The sequence below is a fragment of the Bos grunniens genome, chromosome 15 (assembly GCF_055505025.1).
Source record: "Bos grunniens cultivar Pamir isolate PY7600 chromosome 15, Bosgru_T2T1.0, whole genome shotgun sequence".
NCBI classification, from domain to species: domain Eukaryota; kingdom Metazoa; phylum Chordata; class Mammalia; order Artiodactyla; family Bovidae; genus Bos; species Bos grunniens.
The window spans coordinates 1,127,818-1,148,530 of record NC_141179.1 but is presented as its reverse complement, the minus strand read 5'-3'; the positions used below and the strand labels follow the sequence as shown (position 1 = coordinate 1,148,530).

The 20,713-nt window shown below is 38.3% G+C and overlaps 1 pseudogene; it reads right to left on the bottom strand.

Moving 5' to 3' along the window:
* Nucleotides 1–16,314: 16,314 nt before the first annotated feature.
* Nucleotides 16,315–17,236, bottom strand: LOC147357225 (olfactory receptor 4C3D-like; annotated as a pseudogene).
* Nucleotides 17,237–20,713: the final 3,477 nt, after the last annotated feature.

Genomic DNA, 20,713 nt, shown 5'->3' with positions numbered 1-20,713 from the left:
CTGTGGTGCTGGAGAAGACTCTTGAGAGTCCCTTGCACTGCAAGGAGATCAAATCAGTCAGTCCTAAAGGAAATCAACCCTGAATAGTCACTGAAAGGACTGATGCTGAAGCTGAAGCTCCATTGAATCCAGGTCTCCCCCTTGAAGAATTCTTTACCAGCTGAGACACAAGGGAAGCCCAAGAATACTGGCATGTGTAGCCTTTCCCTTTTCCAGCAGATCTTCCCAATTCAGGAATTGAACTGGGGTCTTCTGCATTGTAGGAAGGTTCTTTACCAATTGAGCTGTCAGGGAAGCCCATACTTTGGCCACCGGATGCAAGGAGCTAATTCACTAGAAAAGCCCCTGACCCTGGGAAACACTGAGGGCAGGAGGAGAAGGGGGCAACAGAGGATGAGATTGTTGGATGGCATCACTAACTCAGTGGACATGAATTTGAGCAAACTCAGGGAGATAGTAATGGACAGAGAAGCCAGGTGTGCTTCATTTCACAGGGTCACAAAGAGTCGGACATGATTTAAGGAACAACAGCAACAATGCTTATACAACAGATCCACATATTGTATCTCATTGATTCTCAAGAAAACATGATTTAATACTATATTTTTTGTTTGTTTAGTTGTTTGTTTTTAATGAATATGAAGTAGTCACATGGCAGTTGATCCTCAGAAGAGATTCTTCATGAATGCAAAGGAACATCTAAACAAGCTTTAAACTTACTCATGATCAAGCATAACATCATACAGTTTACCCTTTTAACTTCAGTTCTGACACCTTCCAAGTTTTATGTTGACAATTTATAATTTGTGCCTCAATAATCTTCTAAGCCATCCACTGAGCCCCTGGTATAGCTCCTAAGACACAATCATTGCCTAGACTCCCTCTTCAAATTCTAAGTTTAGTCTTAGATTAGACACTATATTCACTTAAGCCTTTTCCCATCCTTAAAACTGCATTCCAACTCAGCTATTTAAAATACTAAAACCTGATGCTGTTTAAGTGCTGCACTCAATATGCCAGCAAATTTGGAAAACTCAGCAGTAGTCACAGGACTGGAAAAAGTCAGTTTTCATTCCAATCCCAAAGAAGGGAACTGCCAAAGAATGTTCTAACTACTGTACAATTGTGTTCATTTCACATGTTAGTAAAGTTCATATTAAGAGCTGGTGGTCCAGTAGTGTCTGACTCTTTGCAACCCCATGAACTAGAGCCTACCATGCTCCTCTGTTCATGAAATTCTACAGGCAAGAATATTGGCATGGGTTCCCATTCCCTTCTCCAGGGGATCTTCCAACCCTGGGATTAAACCCAGGTCTCCAGCATTGGCAGAAGGATTCTTTACATCTCAGCCACTAGGAAAGTCTATGCTAACAAGGTACTGATCAAAATACTTCCAGCTAGGCTTCAACAATTTGTGAACTCAGAACTTCCAGGCATTCAAGCTGAATTTAGAAAAGGCAGAGGAATCAGAGATCAAATCGACAACATCAGTTGAATCATAGAAAAAGTAAGCAAAAAATTGAAAAAATAAATCTACTTATGTTTCATTGACTATGCTAAATACATGATTGTGTGGATCACAACAAACTGGTAAATTCTGAAAGAAATGAGAATCCCAGAGTACTTTACCTATCTCCTGAGAAATCTGTACACAGGTCAAGAAGCAACAGTTACAACTGGAGATGGTTCTAAAGTGGGAAAAGAGCCATTCAAGGTTGTATATTGTCGTGCTGCTTATTGAACTTCTGTGCAGAGTACATTATATGAAATGCTGGGATGGATGAATCACAAGCTGGAATCAAGATTTTCAGGGGAGATATCAACAACCACAGATCTGCAGATAATACCACTCTAATGGCAGAAAGTGAAAAGGAACTAAAGAGCCTCTTTAAGAGGGTGAAAGGAAAGAGTGGAAAAAGCTGGCTTAACATTAAACATTCAAAAGAGTAAGAGCATAGCCTCTGGTCCCATTACTTCATGGCAAATACATGGGGAAAATGTGTAAATGGTCAGAGTTTATTTTCTTGGGTTTCAAAATCACTGTAGCAGTGGTGTTGTGCAGCCATAATGACTGATAATGGTGATTGCAGCCATGAAATTAAAAGACGCTTGCTCCTTGGAAGAAAAGCTATGACAAATCTAGACAGTGTATTAAAAATCAGAGACATCACATTGCTGACAAAGGTCCATATAGTGAAAACTATGTTTTTTCCAGCAGTCACGTATGGATGTGAGATTTCAACCATATAGAAGGCTGAGTGCTGAAGAATTGACACTTTTAAACTGTACTGTTGGAGAAAACTCTTGAGAGTCCTTTGGACTCCAAAGACATCAAACCAGTCAGTCCTAAAGGGGGAAATCAATCCTGAATATTCATTGGAAGGATTGATGATGAAGCTGAAGCCCCAATAATTTGGCCATCTGATGTGAAAAGCCAACTCATTAGAAAAGACTCTGATATTGCGAAAGTTTGAGGGAAGGAGGAGACAGGGACGACAGAGGATGAGATGGTAGGATGGTATCACTGACTCAATGTACATGAGTTTGAACAAACTCTGGGAGATAGTGAAGGACAGAGAAATCTGTCATGCTGCAGCACATGGGGTCACAAAGAATCAGACATAACTTAGGAACAACATCTGAATTACTCTCATCTATTAGTCACAAGACAGAATGAATTAAGTGCTAATTATATCATTTTCTAGGCTTAGATATTGTGAGAAAAGTTCTGTTTCTAATGAATGGGAGACAACCCTGCATAACTCTGTAAACACAAGCACCCCTGTACCATGCTCAGACATTACTAAATGTCCAGATTATTGACAAAATAGTTTCAGTTAATCACTATATTTGAGAAAGTGACATTCATTGAGAAGGAATATGTGTTGGAGTGCTCTAGCCAGAGAATCTTAGACTCATAAAGACATTAATAATGTAGAATAAGGTATTCTACATTACCTTATTGCATTATATCTTTGTGCATTTTTCACCTGCATAAAAGAGCACTGCAGGTTTCCCCAATTTTCAGAAAGTTCACCTTAGACAATTGGTTTTTACAAAGACCAACATTTGTACTTGTTTTCACTAATGGAAATAAATCTAAAGGGGATTTTTATTTTATAAAAAGAAATCCATTATCATACTAAAATTGGTGTGTTTCTACAATATTTTTTCATCTTTTATTGAAGTATAGTTAATTTATAATGCTATGTTACTTTCAGGTGTACACTAAAGTGGTAATGTGGTTCATATATATATATATTTTATATATATATATATATATATATGAATATATATATATATATAGAATCTGAGAAAGAACACATATGTGTGTGATTGAGTATGTGTGTTCTTTATTGGATCATTTTCCATTATAAGTTACCATTACTATAGCAATGCTGGTTGTTTGTAAAAGTAATGTGGCATACCTTGAACTTTCACAAAAAGAAAAAGAAAAGAAAAAAAAAAAAACAAAAACAGAAAGTTGTACTGCTGAAGTATATAATGCTACATGTGAGAGAAGCCTGAAACAAGTTGGACACCATTTTCTTGAAGGACAAAGTGAATCATTAAGACTGCAGTCAATTTTCTTATCTATAGATCCAAGTATGCTATAGACAATCATGTTTCATTTGTAAGAAACTAAGACTGAGTTTTTATGTCCTAGATTGGAAGTTTGTATGGAAGCTGTTGGCTTCCCAGTGGCCCAGTGGTAAAGAATCATCCTGCCAAGCCAAAGATGTGGGTTCAGTCCCTGGGTTGGGAAGATCCCCTGAAGAAGGATATGGCAACCCACTCCAGTATTCTAGCCTGGGAAATCCCATGGACAGAGGAGCCTGGTGGGCTGCAGTCCACAGGGCCACAAAGAGTCAGACATGACTCAGGGACCAAACAGCAGCAGCCAAGGAAGTTGAATTCCAGTGTAATAGCTCCTGACCCACTTTATGGAGGAAAAACAAGTGATGTGAGGCAAGTAAATTACTAAATCTCTCATCTTCAATTTGCTTCCTTGTTAAATGGAGATAATGATAATAATAACTATAATGATAATGGAACCACTAGTTTAGTACATGTATAAGTCAACTGAAGTGAATGTGCCTGATAGATAAGAGGTTCTTTCATGTAAATATGTGTATCAGACCTAAAAGAGCTACAACTTTGGAACTAAACCATAAACTTTGGTCTTGATATTAGTGAAAGATGCTTAACCTTTTTAACAATGGTTCTTCAAGTCTTGATCTGGAAAATGGAAATATTTTCTTTATATTCAAGAAAATCTGTGAACCATAGGCTTATTGAAGAAAATAGAGTAAATTAAGAGTAACTTCAAAATTTCTTCTGCACTTTTTGTTTTAATAATTTTAGACTATGAATTATTATTTCTTCCTTTTGTGGTTGTCACTCATTTTGCTTTGGGTAAATTCATTGTGCAAATAAAAATTCAGGTGTTATTCCTTCTCTCAACTGTCTCTCCACTGTGTACCTACCTAAGAATTTCTATCCTTTGTTTTTGTTACCACAGGCTAAGCAAAAATAGGAGTTCTGCCATCATAGTCCTATGACAATGTGCATTTCATCCAAAGACATATATGAAGAACTTGGTAAAGTACCAGTGAGGCTCTGGAAAAACACATATTCTACAGTCACCAAACTGGGTGTTTATAGCTATTCTTTCCATTGCCAATTCTGAAGGTATGAACATGAACGCTGAAACACTGGGAAAGTACATTAAAGATATCAATATTAAATAAACAGCAATTGCTAGTTTCTGGGTCTTTTTTCTTTATTGTTTTTGTTAGTGACATGGAAATTTTCTTAGATGGCATTCAAACTTTACAACAGGTATAACCCTTCCTAAGTATTTAACTCATCACTTTCTAGGCACTATGAACAGCCTAAGTTACTCTCCTTGTCAACAAAACTTTCACTGCATTTTTCACCTCTGCATTTCTAACTGTGTAAATGATAGGATTTAACATAGGAGTGAGAATTGCAAAGAACACAGACACCCACTTGTCCACAGGGTAAGTGGTCACAGGATGCATGTAGGTGAATGTACAAGGGGCGAAAGAGAGCACCACTACTGTAAAGTGGGAGCCACATGTAGAGAGGGCCTTGAGCCTTCCTTCAGAGCCATGGGATTTCAGGGAGCTCAGGATTACTGTGTAGGAGATGAGGAGCAGGAAAAAATGAGCAAGCACATGGCCCCAGTGTTAGCTGCTACCATGATTCCAAGCGTGTAGGTGTGGCTGACGGATAGTTTTAACAGTGAGAAGAAATTACACATAAAGTGGTCAATAAGATTTGAGGCACATAAGGTCAAGTCCATGGTGAAAAGAACCTACACGATGGCATTCAGGATCCCCCCAGTCCAGGCCACCACCACCAGGAGTTGGCAGACCCCCTGTCGAATAATGGTTGTGTAGTGCAGAGGCTTGCAGATGGCCATGTAGCAGTCATAGGACATGACAGTGAGGATGATGGGTTGCTGATGCTCTCAGGAAGTGCTCCATAAAGAGCTGAGTCAGGCAGCCATCCCAGGAGATGGTTCTCCTCCAGTGCAGCAGGTCATAAGGTTGGTGTCATCTACATGTCTGATGTTTATGATATTTCTCCCAGAAATCTTGATTCCAGCTTGTGCTTCATCCAGCTCAGCATTTGGCATGATGTACTCTGCATATAAGTTAAATAAGCAGGGTGACAATATACAGCCTTGACCTACTTCTTTCCCAATTTGGAACCAGTTCTTTGTTCCATTTCCAATTCTAACTGTTGCTTCTTACCTGCATACAGATTTCTCAGGATGCAGGTAAGGTGGTTTATTTCTTTAAGAATTTTCCAGTTTACTGTGATACACACAGTCAAAGGCTTTAGTGTAGTCAATGAAGCAAGAGTAGATGTTTTTCTGAAATTCTTTGGAAACGAACCATATGCTTTTTTTGTTGCAATTTATAAAAGGTGTTTACTCTTCTTGTTTCAAATGGTTCCTCAAATCTTGCTATGAAGATGAAAACATTTCTATTATATTCAAGAAAAATGTGAACCATGAGGATATTTAAGAAAATAAAAGACAATTAAGGTTAATTTAAAAATCCCTGTATAATGTTTGTGCCAAAAAAAAAAAATAATTGTAGATAGATTGTGAATTATTCCTCCTACTGTAAGTGTCTCTCTTTTGACTTTGATGATTTCATAGTGCAGAAAAAAATTCATCTGTGATTCCCTTATTCAATTGCCCCTTCCCTTGGTATTTATCGAACAATTTTTATCCCTTATTTGTTTTATTTTATTTTTTATTTATTTTTTTATTTATTTTTTTATTCTTCCAATTTTATTTTATTTTTAAACTTTACATAATTGTATTAGTTTTGCCAAATATCAAAATGAATCCGCCACAGGTATACATGTGTTCCCCATCCCGAACCCTCCTCCCTCCTCCCTCCCCATACCATCGCTCTGGGCCGTCCCAGTGCACCAGCCCCAAGCATCCAGCATCATGCATCGAACCTGGACTGGCAACTCGTTTCCTACATGATATTTTACATGTTTCATTGCCATTCTCCCAAATCTTCCCACCCTCTCCCTCTCCCACAGAGTCCATAAGACTGTTCTATACATCAGTGTCTCTTTTGCTGTCTCGTACACCGGGTTATTGTTACCATCTTTCTAAATTCCATATATGTGCGTTAGTATACTGTATTTATGTTTTTCCTTCTGGCTTACTTCACTCTGTATAATAGGCTCCAGTTTCATCCACCTCATTAGAACTGATTCAAATGTATTCTTTTTAATGGCTGAGTAATACTCCATTGTGTATATGTACCACAGCTTTCTTATCCATTCATCTGCTGATGGACATCTAGGTTGCTTCCATGTCTTGGCTATTATAAACAGTGCTGCGATGAACATTGGGGTACACGTGTCTCTTTCCCTTCTGGTTTCCTCAGTGTGTATGCCCAGCAGTGGGGTTGCTGGATCATAAGGCAGTTCTATTTCCAGTTTTTTAAGGAATCTCCACACTGTTCTCCATAGTGGCTCTACTAGTTTGCATTCCCACCAACAGTGTAAGAGGGTTCCCTTTTCTCCACACCCTCTCCAGCATTTATTATTTGTAGACTTTTGGATCACAGCCATTCTGACTGGTGTGAAATGGTACCTCATAGTGGTTTTGATTTGCATTTCTCTGATAATGAGTGATGTTGAGCATCTTTTCATGTGTTTGTTAGCCATCTGTATGTCTTCTTTGGAGAAATGTCTATTTAGTTCTTTGGCCCATTTTTTGATTGGGTCGTTTATTTTTCTGGAGCTGAGCTGTAGGAGTTGCTTGTATATTTTTGAGATTAGTTGTTTGTCGGTTGCTTCATTTGCTATTATTTTCTCCCATTCTGAAGGCTGTCTTTTCACCTTGCTAATAGTTTCCTTTGATGTGAAGAAGATTTTAAGGTTAATTAGGTCCCATTTGTTTATTTTTGCTTTTATTTCCAATATTCTGGGAGGTGGGTCATAGAGTATCCTGCTGTGATGTATGTCAGAGAGTGTTTTGCCTATGTTCTCCTCTAGGAGTTTTATAGTTTCTGGTCTTACGTTTAGATCTTTAATCCATTTTGAGTTTATTTTTGTGTATGGTGTTAGAAAGTGGTCCAGTTTCATTCTTTTACAAGTGGTTGACCAGATTTCCCAGCACCACTTGTTAAAGAGATTGTCTTTAATCCATTGTATATTCTTGCCTCCTTTGTCGAAGATAAGGTGTCCATATGTGCGTGGATTTATCTCTGGGCTTTCTATTTTATTCCATTGATCAATATTTCTGTCTTTGTGCCAGTACCATACTGTCTTGATAACTGTGGCTTTGTAGTAGAGCCTGAAGTCAGGTAGGTTGATTCCTCCAGTTCCATTCTTCTTTCTCAAGATCGCTTTGGCTATTCGAGGTTTTTTGTATTTCCATACAAATTGTGAAATTATTTGTTCTAGCTCTGTGAAGAATACTGTTGGTAGCTTGATAGGGACTGCGTTGAATCTATAAATTGCTTTGGGTAGTATACTCATTTTCACTATATTGATTCTTCCAATCCATGAACATGGTATATTTCTCCATCTATTAGTGTCCTCTTTGATTTCTTTCACCAGTGTTTTATAGTTTTCTATATATAGGTCTTTAGTTTCTTTAGGTAGATATATTCCTAAGTATTTTATTCTTTCCGTTGCAATGGTGAATGGAATTGTTTCCTTAATTTCTCTTTCTGTTTTCTCATTATTAGTGTATAGGAATGCCAGGGATTTCTGTGTGTTGATTTTATATCCTGCAACTTTACTGTAGTCAGTGATTAGTTCTAGTAATTTTCTGGTGGACTCTTTAGGGTTTTCTATGTAGAGGATCATGTCATCTGCAAATAGTGAGAGTTTTACTTCTTCTTTTCCAATTTGGATTCCTTTTATTTCTTTTTCTGCTCTGATTGCTGTGGCCAAAACTTCCAAAACTATGTTGAATAGTAATGGTGAAAGTGGGCACCCTTGTCTTGTTCCTGACTTTAGAGGAAATGCTTTCAATTAATGTTTGCTGTGGGTTTGTCATATATAGCTTTTATTGTGTTGAGGTATGTTCCTTCTATTCCTGCTTTCTGGGGAGGTTTTATCATAAATGGGTGTTGAATTTTGTCAAAGGCTTTCTCTGCAACTATTGAGATAATCATATGGTTTTTATTTTTCAATTTGTTAATGTGGTGTATTACATTGATTGATTTGCGGATATTGAAGAATCCTTGCATCCCTGGGATAAAGCCCACTTGATCATGGTGTATGATCTTTTTAATGTGTTGTTGGATTCTGATTGCTAGAATTTTGTTAAGGATTTTTGCATCTATGTTCATCAGTGATATTGGCCTGTAGTTTTCTTTTTTTGTGGGATCTTTGTCAGGTTTTGGTATTAGGGTGATGGTGGCCTCATAGAATGAGTTTGGAAGTTTACCTTCCTCTGCAATTTTCTGGAAGAGTTTGAGCAGGATAGGTGTTAGCTCTTCTCTAAATTTTTGGTAGAATTCAGCTGTGAAGCCGTCTGGACCGGGGCTTTTGTTTGCTGGAAGATTTTTGATTACAGTTTCAATTTCCATACTTGTGATGGGTCTGTTAAGATTTTCTATTTCTTCCTGGTCCAGTTTTGGAAAGTTGTACTTTTCTAAGAATTTGTCCATTTCTTCCACGTTGTCCATTTTATTGGCATATAATTGTTGATAGTAGTCTCTTATGATCCTTTGTATTTCTGTGTTGTCTGTTGTGATCTCTCCATTTTCGTTTCCAATTTTGTTGATTTGATTTTTCTCCCTTTGTTTCTTGATGAGTCTGGCTAATGGTTTGTCAATTTTATTTATCCTTTCAAAGAACCAGCTTTTGGTTTTGTTGATTTTTGCTATGGTCTCTTTTGTTTCTTTTGCATTTATTTCTGCTCTAATTTTTAAGATTTCTTTCCTTCTACTAACCCTGGGGTTCTTCATTTCTTCCTTTTCTAGTTGCTTTAGGTGTAGAATTAGGTTATTTATTTGACTTTTTTCTTGTTTCTTGAGGTGTGCCTGTATTGCTATGAACTTTCCCCTTAGGACTGCTTTTACCGTGTCCCACAGGTTTTGGGTTGTTGTGTTTTCATTTTCATTCGTTTCTATGAAAATTTTGATTTCTTTTTTGATTTCTTCTGTGATTTGTTGGTTATTCAGCAGAGTGTTGTTCAGCCTCCATATGTTGGAATTTTTAATAGTTTTTCTCCTGTAATTGAGATCTAATCTTATTGCATTGTGGTCAGAAAAGATGCTTGGAATGATTTCTATTTTTTTGAATTTACCAAGGCTAGCTTTATGGCCCAGGATGTGATCTATCCTGGAGAAGGCTCCATGTGCACTTGAGAAAAAGGTGAAATTCATTGTTTTGGGATGAAATGACCTATAGATATCAATTAGGTCTAACTGGTCTATTGTATCGTTTAAAGTTTGTGTTTCCTTGTTAATTTTCTGTTTAGTTGATCTATCCATAGGTGTAAGTGGGGTATTAAAGTCTCCCACTATTATTGTGTTATTGTTAATTTCTCCTTTCATACTTGTTAGCATTTGTCTTACGTACTGTGGTGCTCCTGTGTTGGGTGCATATATATTTATAATTGTTATATCTTCTTCTTGGATTGATCCTTTGATCATTATGTAGTGACCTTCTTTGTCTCTTTTCACAGCCTTTGTTTTAAAGTCTATTTTATCTGATATGAGTATTGCTACTCCTGCTTTCTTTTGGTCCCTATTTGCATGGAAAATCTTTTTCCAGCCCTTCACTTTCAGTCTGTATGTGTCCCCTGTTTTGAGGTGGGTCTCTTGTAGACAACATATGTAGGGGTCTTGTTTTTGTATCCATTCAGCCAGTCTTTGTCTTTTGGTTGGGGCATTCAACCCATTTACATTTAAGGTAATTACTGATAAGTATGTTCCCGTTGCCATTTACTTTATTGTTTTGGGTTCGAGTTTATACACCATTTTTGTGTTTCCTGTCTAGAGAATATCCTTTAGTATTTGTTGGAGAGCTGGTTTGGTGGTGCAGAATTCTCTCAGCTTTTGCTTGTCTGAAAAGCTTTTGATTTCTCCTTCATACTTGAATGAGATCCTTGCTGGGTACAATAATCTGGGCTGTAGGTTATTTTCTTTCATCATTTTAAGTATGTCTTGCCATTCCCTCCTGGCTTGAAGAGTTTCTATTGAAAGATCAGCTGTTATCCTTATGGGAATTCCCTTGTGTGTTATTTGTTGTTTTTCCCTTGCTGCTTTTAATATTTGTTCTTTGTGTTTGATCTTTGTTAATTTGATTAATATGTGTCTTGGGGTGTTTCTCCTTGGGTTTATCCTGTTTGGTACTCTCTGGGTTTCTTGGACTTGGGTGATTATTTCCTTCCCCATTTTAGGGAAGTTTTCAACTATTATCTCCTCAAGTATTTTCTCATGGTCTTTCTTTTTGTCTTCTTCTGGAACCCCTATGATTCGAATGTTGTAGCATTTAATATTGTCCTGGAGGTCTCTGAGATTGTCCTCATTTCTTTTAATTCGTTTTTCTTTTATCCTCTCTGATTCATTTATTTCTACCATTCTATCTTCTAATTCACTAATCCTGTCTTCTGCCTCTGTTATTCTACTATTTGTTGCCTCCAGAGTGTTTTTAATTTCACTTATTGCATTATTCATTATATATTGACTCTTTTTTATTTCTTCTAGGTCCTTGTTAAACCTTTCTTGCATCTTCTCAATCCTTGTCTCCAGGCTATTTATCTGTGATTCCATTTTAGTTTCAAGATTTTGGATCAATTTCACTATCATTATTTGGAATTCTTTATCAGGTAGATTCCCTATCTCTTCCTCTTTTGTTTGGTTTGGTGGGCATTTATCCTGTTCCTTTATCTGCTGAGTATTCCTCTGTCTCTTCATCTTGTTTAAATTGCTGAGTTTGGGGTGTCCTTTCTGTATTCTGGCAGTTTGTGGAGTTCTCTTTATTATGGCGTTTCCTCACTGTGTGTGGGTTTGTACAGGTGGCTTGTCAAGGTTTCCTGGTTAGGGAAGCTTGTGTCGGTGTTCTGGTGGGTGGAGCTGTATTTCTTCTCTCTGGAGTGCAATGAAATGTCCAGTAATGAGTTATGAGATGTCTATAGTTTTGGGGTGATTTTGGGCAGCCTGTATCTTGAAGCTCAGGGCTGTGTTCCTTTGTTGCTGGAGAATTTGCTTGGTATGTCTTGCCCTGGAACTTATTGGCCCTTGTGTGGTGCTTGGTTTCAGTGTCGGTATGGAGGCATTTGATGAGCTCCTGTCAATGAATGTTCCTTGGAGTCAGGAGTTCCCTGGAGTCAGGGTTTGGACTTAAGTCTCCTGCTTCCGATTATCGGTCTTATTTTTACAGTAGTTTCAAAACTTCTCCTTCTATACAGCACCATTGATAAAACATCTACATTAAAGATGATAAGTTTCTCTACAGTGAGGGTCACTCAGAGAGGTTCACAGGGTTACATGGAGAAGAGAAGAGGGAGGAGGGAGTTAGAGGTGACCCAAATGAGATGAGGTGAATCAATAGTGGAGAGAGTGGGCTATCCAGTAGTCACTTCCTTATGTGCACTCCGCAACTGGACCACTCAGAGATGTTCACGGGGTTATACAGAGAAGAGAAGAAGGAGGAAGGTAACAGAGGTGGCCAGAAGGATAAAAGGGGGGAATGAAAAGGAGGGAGACAGATCCAGCCAGTAATCAGTTCCCTAAGTGTTCTCCACCATCTGGAACACACAGAAATTCACAGAGTTGGGTAGAGTAGAGAGGGGTTAGGGAGGAGACACAGGCGACCTGGTGGAGAAAAAGGAGGGTCCAAAGGGAGAGAGAGCAGTCAAGCCAGTAATCTCACTCCCTAGTGAAAAATGGGTCCTGAAGATTGGGTCCTTAAAGGTACAAAATTGGTAACAAATACATAAAAGCAAAAATTAAAAATCTAGAGTAGAGTTTGGAATTTCAAAAATACGATGTTAAAGAAAAGAAGAAGGAAAAGAAAGAGAGAAAGAATGAACAAACAAAAACAAACAAGGTCGCGAAAATTATAAAGAAAGTACAGGTACAAAATTGATAACTAATACCAGAAAGCGAAAATTAAAAATCTAGAGTAGAGTTTGGAATTTCAAAAATACGATGTTAAAGAAAAGAAGAAGGAAAAGAAAGAGAGAAAAAACGAACAAACAAAAACAAACAAGGTCGCGAAAATTATAAAGAAAGTACAGGTACAAAATTGATAACTAATACCAGAAAGCAAAAATTAAAAATCTAGAGTAGAGTTTGGAATTTCAAAAATACAATGTTAAAAAAAAAAAAAGAAGAAGAAGAAAAATAAAGAGAGAAAACAAACAAACAAATACGAACAATGTCACAAAAATTATAAAGAAAATACAGGTACAAAATTGATATCAAATACCAAAAAGCATAAATTAAAAATCTAGAGTAAAGTTTGGAATTTCAGATATACAATGTTATATAAAAGAAGAAGAGAAAGAAACAGAGAAGAAGAAAAAAAAAGAAAAAAAAAGTCACAGAAATTATATAAAAAAAAAACTATAGGTACAAAATTGATAACATATACCAAAAAGCGAAAATTAAAAATCTAGAGTAGAGTTTGGAATTTCAAAAATACAATGTTAAAGAAAAGAAGAAAAAAACAAAAAACAAACAAACAAAAAAAATCAAGGTCAAAAAATTATAAAATATATATATATGAAGTTTGCTGAAGAAGAAAAAAATCAGGTCTTTTTTTTTTTTTGCAAAGTAATAGGTTATAAAAGTGAAAATTAAAGGAACAATAGAGGACTTAAAAATTTTTTTTTTTTTAGTTAAAAAAAAAAAAAGAAAGAATGATCGTAAAAATAATAAAAATATATCTAGGACTTTTTTTTTTTTTTTTTTTTGTGGGTGTTGTGGGTTCAGTTCATTTTTGGCTAGTTCCTTGGTCAGATTTATATTTCTCAAGATCTATAGGCCCCTTCCTATGTAGTCCGTAGTAACCACAGGGTTTTGATCTATTGCCTGTAGCTTCCAAGGCGTTTCCCTCTGTTATATCTTCTTCCGTTTGCTAGTCTCTTCAGTATCTGGTTTCCGCCCTGACTCAAAGGGCACGGTGGAGGACACTTTTTTTTTTTTTTTTTTTTTAGGCTTACTTGTTCAGTCGCGCTGTGGGGAGGGAGGGAGGGATGCTGCAAACAAATAACACTAGCGTGGGCTCGCAGCGCCTCAGCCACCCTGGGTCTGCCCCCGCTCATGGCGCGTGTAGCCTCCCTGTCCACACTGCTCGGACTCTAGGTTGTTCCGCCGGGAACAATCCGAGGCTGGCCCTGGGCTGCATGCACCTCCCAGGTCCAAGCCGCTCAGGTTCAGGCACTCGGGTAGTCCTCAGAGGCGCAGACTCAGTTGGGCCTGCGTTTTGTGCTCTTCCCAGGTCCGAGCGCCAATTTGCTCTTCCCAGGCGAGCGCCAATGCTGCGACTTATCGCCTCCCCGCCACTCGGTTATCTGGATGTAAAACCGGCGCACCTTCTCAGGCAGATGTTGACCGTCCAGAACCCCAAGAAGTTTTAGTTAGCAAAGAAGCCTGCTTACAATTTTATAGATAATGTCTCTCTGGGGCTGCGATTGCCCCCTTCCAGCTCTGGCTGCCTGTCACCGGAGGGGGAAGGTCTGCAGCCGGCTATCTCTGTTCAGTCCTTTGTTTCGTGCGCGGGCCTGGCGGTCTTAGGTTAGGGCTGGCTTTTCGCGTGGTAGGTATCCCACAGTCTGGTTTGCTAGCCCAAATTATTTCGCTCAGATAGCGCTCAGGGTATTCAGGCCAGATTCTTACTCTCAGCGATGCAGCCCACGCCGCGCCTCCCTGCCCAGCCCCGGTTTGCTAATGGCAGATGCAGGCATCTGCGCTGCTTCTCTGCTGGGGGAGTTACCGTAGGGCTCGCAATCTGCGAGTTTTAAATTGTTTATTTATTTTTTCTCCCTGTTATGTTGCCCCCTGTGCTTCCAAAGCTCGGCACAGATTCGGCAGTGAGAAGGTTTCCTGATGTTCGGAAACTTCTCTCTTTTTAAGATTCCCTTCCCGGGACGGAACTCCGTCCCTCCCTCTTTTGTCTCTTTTTTTTGTTTGTTTTTATTATTTTTTCCTACCTCCTTTCGAAGAGTTGGGTTGCTTTTCTGGGTGCCTGATGTCCTCTGCCGGCATTCAGAAGTTGTTTTGTGGAATTTACTCGACGTTTAAATGCTCTTTTGACGAATTTGTGGGGGAGAAAGTGTTCTCCCCGTCCTACTCCTCCGCCATCTTGGCTCCTCCCTCCCTTATTTGTTTTACCACAAGCTAAACAAAACTAGAAAAAGTTCAGAGATCAATGGTCTATAGAAAAGTCAATTTTATCCAAGTAAGATAAATTTACTGGAAAATTCAGTAAAGTAGTAGTAACAGTGGAGAATAATAAACTCTACAAACATAAAACTAGTGGTTTATATTTTCTTTATTATTTATCTTGTGGCTATGAACATTAATATTGAAGTCTATGTGTGTGTGTGTGTTAGTCTCTAGAAACTATATTAAAATTTACAAAAATGCCTAAGATATGTCTGCTGTTGCTGCTAAGTCAAGTCAGTCGTGTCTGATTCTGTGCAACCCCATAGACGCCAGCCCACCAGGCTCCTCCGTCCCAGGGATTCTCCAGGCAAGAACACTGGAGTGGGTTACCATTTCCTTCTCCAATGCATGAAAGTGAAAAGGGAAAGTGAAGTCACCCAGTCGTGTCCGACTCTTAGCGATCCCATGGACTGCAGCCTACCAGGCTCCTCCTTCCACGGGAGTTTCCAGGCAACAGTACTGGAGTGGGTCGCCAGTGCCTTCTCCAAAGATATGTCTCAGTTCAGTTCAGTTCAGTCACTCAGTCGTGTTTGATTCTTTGCAACCCCATGAATCGCAGCACACCATGCCTCCCTGGCCATCACCAACTCCCGGAGTTCATTCAGACTCACATCCATCAACTCAGTGATACCATCCAGCCATCTCGTCCTCTGTCGTCCCCTTCTCTTCCTGCCTCCAATCCCTCCCAGCATCAGAGTCTTTTTGCATGAGGTGGCCAAAGTACTGGAATTTCAGCTTTAGCATCGTTCATTCCAAAGAACATCCAAGGCTGATCTCCTTCAGAATGGACTGGTTGGATCTCCTTGCAGTCCAAGGGACTCTCAAGAGTCTTCTCCAACACAACAGTTCAAAGGCATTAATTCTTTGGCGCTCAGCTTTCTTCACAGTCCAACTCTCACATCCATACATGACCACTGGAAAAGCAAAGCCTTGACTAGATGGACCTTTGTTGGCAAAGTAATGTCTCTGCTTTTCAATATGCTATCTAGGTTGGTCATAAGTTTTCTTCCAAGGAATAAACGTCTTAATTTTATGGCTGCAGTCACCATCTGCAGTGATTTTGGAGCCCATAAAAAAATGAAATCTGACTCTGTTTCCACTGTTTCCCCATCTATTTCCCGTGAAGTGATGGGACCAGATGTCATGATCTTTGTTTTCTGAATGTTGAGTTTTAAGCCAACTTTTTCACTCTTCTCTTTCATTTTCATCAAGAGGCCTTTTAGTTCCTCTTCACTTCCTGCATCTAGACAATACTAAATTATCAACAAATGTTAGTTTCAGAGCCTTTTTTTCTGTCAGTGTTCTGCAAAGTATTTTAGTTTCTATCACAATTTACAATAGGTTCAAGGATATCAATGCATATAAATCATCCTCTAATTGGCATCATGAACAGCTACATTACTGTCCTCTTCAACAAACTCCTCACAGCATTTTTCACCTCTGTTTCTCACTGTGTAAATGATAGGATTTAACGTGGGAGTGAGGATTGCAAAGAACACACTCACCAACTTGTCTTCAGGGTAACTGATCACTGGACGGGTATAGGTGAAAATACAAGGGATAAAATAGAGCACCACTACTGTAAAGTGGGAGCCACATGGGAGGGCCTTGTGCCATCCTTCAGATCCTTGGGATTTCAGGGAGCTCAGGATGACTATGTAGGAGATCAGCAGCATTAAAAACATAAGTAAGCACATGCCCCCACTGTTAGTGGCCACCACCATTCCCAGCCTGTAAGTGTTGCTGCAGGCAATTTCCAACAGTGAAAAGAAATCACATATGAAGTGATTAATGATATTGGGTCCACAGAAGGTCAAGTCCACAGTGAATAACATCTGCACGGTGGCATGCAGGATCCCCCCAGTCCAGGCCACCACCACCAGGAGCTGGCAGAGCCTCTATCTCATGATGGCCGTATAGTGCAGAGGCTTGCAGATGTCCATGTAGCGGTCAGAGGCCATGGACATGATGAGGATGATGACCTCTGATGCTGCCAGAAAGTGCTCCAGAAAGGGTTGAGTCAGGCATCCAGCCCAGGAGATGGTTCTCCTCTGGTACAGCAGGTCAATGATCATTTTGGGGGTGGTGACAGAGCTGAAGATGCCATCTATGAAGGACAAGTGAGTGAGAAAGAAGTACATGGGGACAGAAAGTGTGGGGCTGAGGGAGATGGTGATGACAATGAACAGATTGGTGAGCACAGTGAACAGGAAAATGAACAAAAAGACAACAAAGAGTATTTTCTGCAAGGGTGGATTCTATGTGAGTCCCAAGAGAACAAATTCAGTCACATTGTTGGGAGCCATGAGATTCATTTATGAACTCCCACCTTCCTGGGGCCTGAATTGCCTACAAAGATATAAAGAATGATACTTGTTAATTAGGAAAGAGTTGTCTGAATGTCTTAGAACAAAAACAGAGCGGTTGCAGTGAATGTGGAGCATGTCCTTGATACTTCTGCCCCATAGTTGCTTTAATGTTATTATTTTTTTAATTCTTCCTCCATGATGCTTTTTACCTCTTCAGACATCTAGTTTCTCTCACCTGTAAACACCTATCAGTCAACTTTTAATTTACTGAGAAAACATTGGGCTATGGGATCTGGATTCTTCTCCTGGCTCCAATTCCACATGAGTCTGACAAGTCATCTTAGTGCTCCATACTTCTGAGCCTTCCTTTTAGTCAATTTACAAATTGCAATTCTCAGATTCATCCTATAAGCCTACAGTTACCCCTCAGATGTAAGAGTTACTCCCTCTTCCATTAGAATTTGCATCTGAACTCTCAGCTCTTACTGTGGAAAGACATCATCAATAAATATCTGTCATAAGCAGGCATGTTAAAGATTATATATATATATATATATATATATATATATATATATATATATGTGTGTGTGTGTGTGTGTGTGTGTGTGTGTATACATATATAAAAGTCTTTGGCAACACATCCTCTCTGGTACCTATCAGAACACATATAGCATTCAACTGTGTTTCCTCACTTATCATAGTACCTGGCATAATATCTGTAATGCATGAAACCTATTAGATGATGATTAAATGCTTGGTGAATTGCCATTTCCATGGATAAGTATACAACTGCTTGTCCTACCCATAAACTTGGGAGAAATTTAAGTGTTCTCATTCTCCTGTTCTGTTTATCATTACTTGATGAGAAACAAGCTTTTGAAAGGAAGCTGCATTCCAATTTAGTAATTTCTGATACTCTTTCTGGGGTGAATGTGAAAATATTCTTGCCTCTAAGAAAGAGAATTTTACTGAGTCATTTTACTTTCAAGATGATTATGGCATTTATTAATTGATTTTTTTATTCTTTAAAACTTTGATCCACATACAATTTAACATTTTTATATTGTTGTAAAAATATAAAGTAAAGTACAGATTCAGTAGACATGGATAAAAAAACTCTTTCATAGGTGTTCAATACATAAGGATCTGTTAGGGAAAAGAAATCCTTATTTTCAAAGTTTTAAAATGAAAATTTCAATGTGGAGAACTAACTGAAATAGCTTGCCAGGTAAGATAAAGAGATAGGTAATGCACTATACATATATACACAGACTAACACAAGTATATCAAATCTGTTGCATACTGGTAAATACTTATTCCAAGTTAATTCATTCAACAAATACCCTCTGAGCCACTAGGGAAGTCCCCAACAATATTTATTGGATACTTAATCTGTATTTTAATGTATGTATGTTTACACAGAGTGATAAAAAGAATCCATGTTAATTGCTCTTAACGCCTGATATTTTATTACCAAACAACAGCAGCTCATCCCACCATGATAGGAATGCTTTTCCCACTCCTTTATGTTTTTGCCAAATACATTCCTATGCCTTCCTCTCCAGTCTTTCCATACTAGCTATCATTCCTGTTTCCAGGATACTGCATTACTAATAGAATGAAAAATTGGGGATATACATTTCCCAAAAAAAGAGAAGAGAAACCATAAACATAATACAATGTATTCTGGAAAAAAAATTATTTCCCTTTCAAGGATAAAGAATCTTGTTTTTAAATTATCCAAAATAAAAATTTTATACTTATGTGGAAACAAACTGCTGCAGCTTCATTATATTCTCTTATTTTGAATTGGGATCCCAGAAATGATCAGAAAAGATAATAGTGTATCAATACATAGAGCAGAATTAGACATAGTTATGTCTAATTAAGTGTTTTAGAAATAACTCTGAAGAAATAGAAATTACTTTTTCATTTTTCTTTGGCTCCACAATATTCTTCCTAGGAATAAATTCTAAAGGAAAATATTTTAGAAATGGAAAATTCATTATTTACAACTGTTAAGAGCTGTGAAAAATTTAGCTGTATTAATGAAATGATTATTTTTGGGTGTTTTAAAAAGTTGTGCAACATCTTAGGAAAATTCTAATGTTGTATAATTAAGTGGGAAAATTTTGGATGCAAAGTTGAAATACAAAATTATTCTAAATAATTATTTTTTTAACTAATATAAATATGTATCACTGAGAAAAATACACACTTTTACTTCTAAGTTGGTAGCATTGTAGTTGAGTCTAACATTCTGGATGCTTACTGAAGAAAGGATTTAAATCTCATATCAGTGAGGATGAGGGATGATTATATAATTTGTAAGATCATTTAAACTTGAGGGTCTATGATTACATGATTTCATTAAAAAAAAAAAAAAAATCTCACCTATGAACGTGTCTGACATAGGTCCATGACCAGGGCTTCAGGCAACTGTTAGTTCACCAAAAATGAGATAAGTTGTAAAGTTAAAAATGTCAACTAGCTCAGCTACAGAAAGTGTCTTTATTGATTTATAAACAGTATCTTTGCATAAGATCTTCCTCTTGAGTCTTAAAGGTGTCATACACATCCTGTTTGTAGGCAAAATTTGTAGTTTCTTAACTGTGGCTAATTGGACCCCAAGGGTATTTCACCATCATTAACAAATCTAGCCAGCAACTCAATTATTTCACTTAACTGAACTTTAGAAGATAACTTTTATAGCACTCATCTTTAATTTTAATCTCCTCCTTAGGTTTCCGTTCAGTTCAGTTCAGTCACTCAGTCGTGTTTGATTCTTTGCAACCCCATGAATCGCAGCACTCCAGGCCTCCCTGGCCATCACCAACTTCCGGAGTTCACTCAGACTCACATCCATCGAGTCAGTGATGCCATCCAGCCATCTCATCCTCTGTCATCCTCTTCTCCTCCTGCCTCCAATCCCTCCAAGCATCAGAGTCTTTTCCAATGAGTTAACTCTTCGCATGAGGTGGCCAAAGTACTGGAGTTTAAGCTTTAGCATCATTCCTTCCAAAGAACACCCAGGGCTGATCTCCTTCAGAATGGACTGGTTGGATCTCCTTGCAGTCCAAGGGACTCTCAACAGTCTTCTCCAACACCACAGTTCAAAAGCATCAATTCTTTGGCACTCAGCCTTCTTCACAGTCCAACTATCACATCATACATGACCACTGGAAAAACCATAGCCTTAACTAGATGGACCTTTGTTGGCAAAGTAAGGTCTCTGCTTTTCAATATGCTATCTAGGTTGGTCATAACTTTTCTTCCAAGGAGTAAGCGTCTTTTAATTTCATGGCTTCAGTCGCCATCTGCAGGGATTTTGGAGCCCCCCAAAATAAAGTCTGACACTGTTTCCACTGTTTCCCCATCTATTTCCCATGAAGTGGTGGGACCAGATGCCATGATCTTTGTTTTCTGAATGTTGAGTTTTAAACTAACTTTTTCATTCTATTCTTTCACCTTCATGAAGAGGCT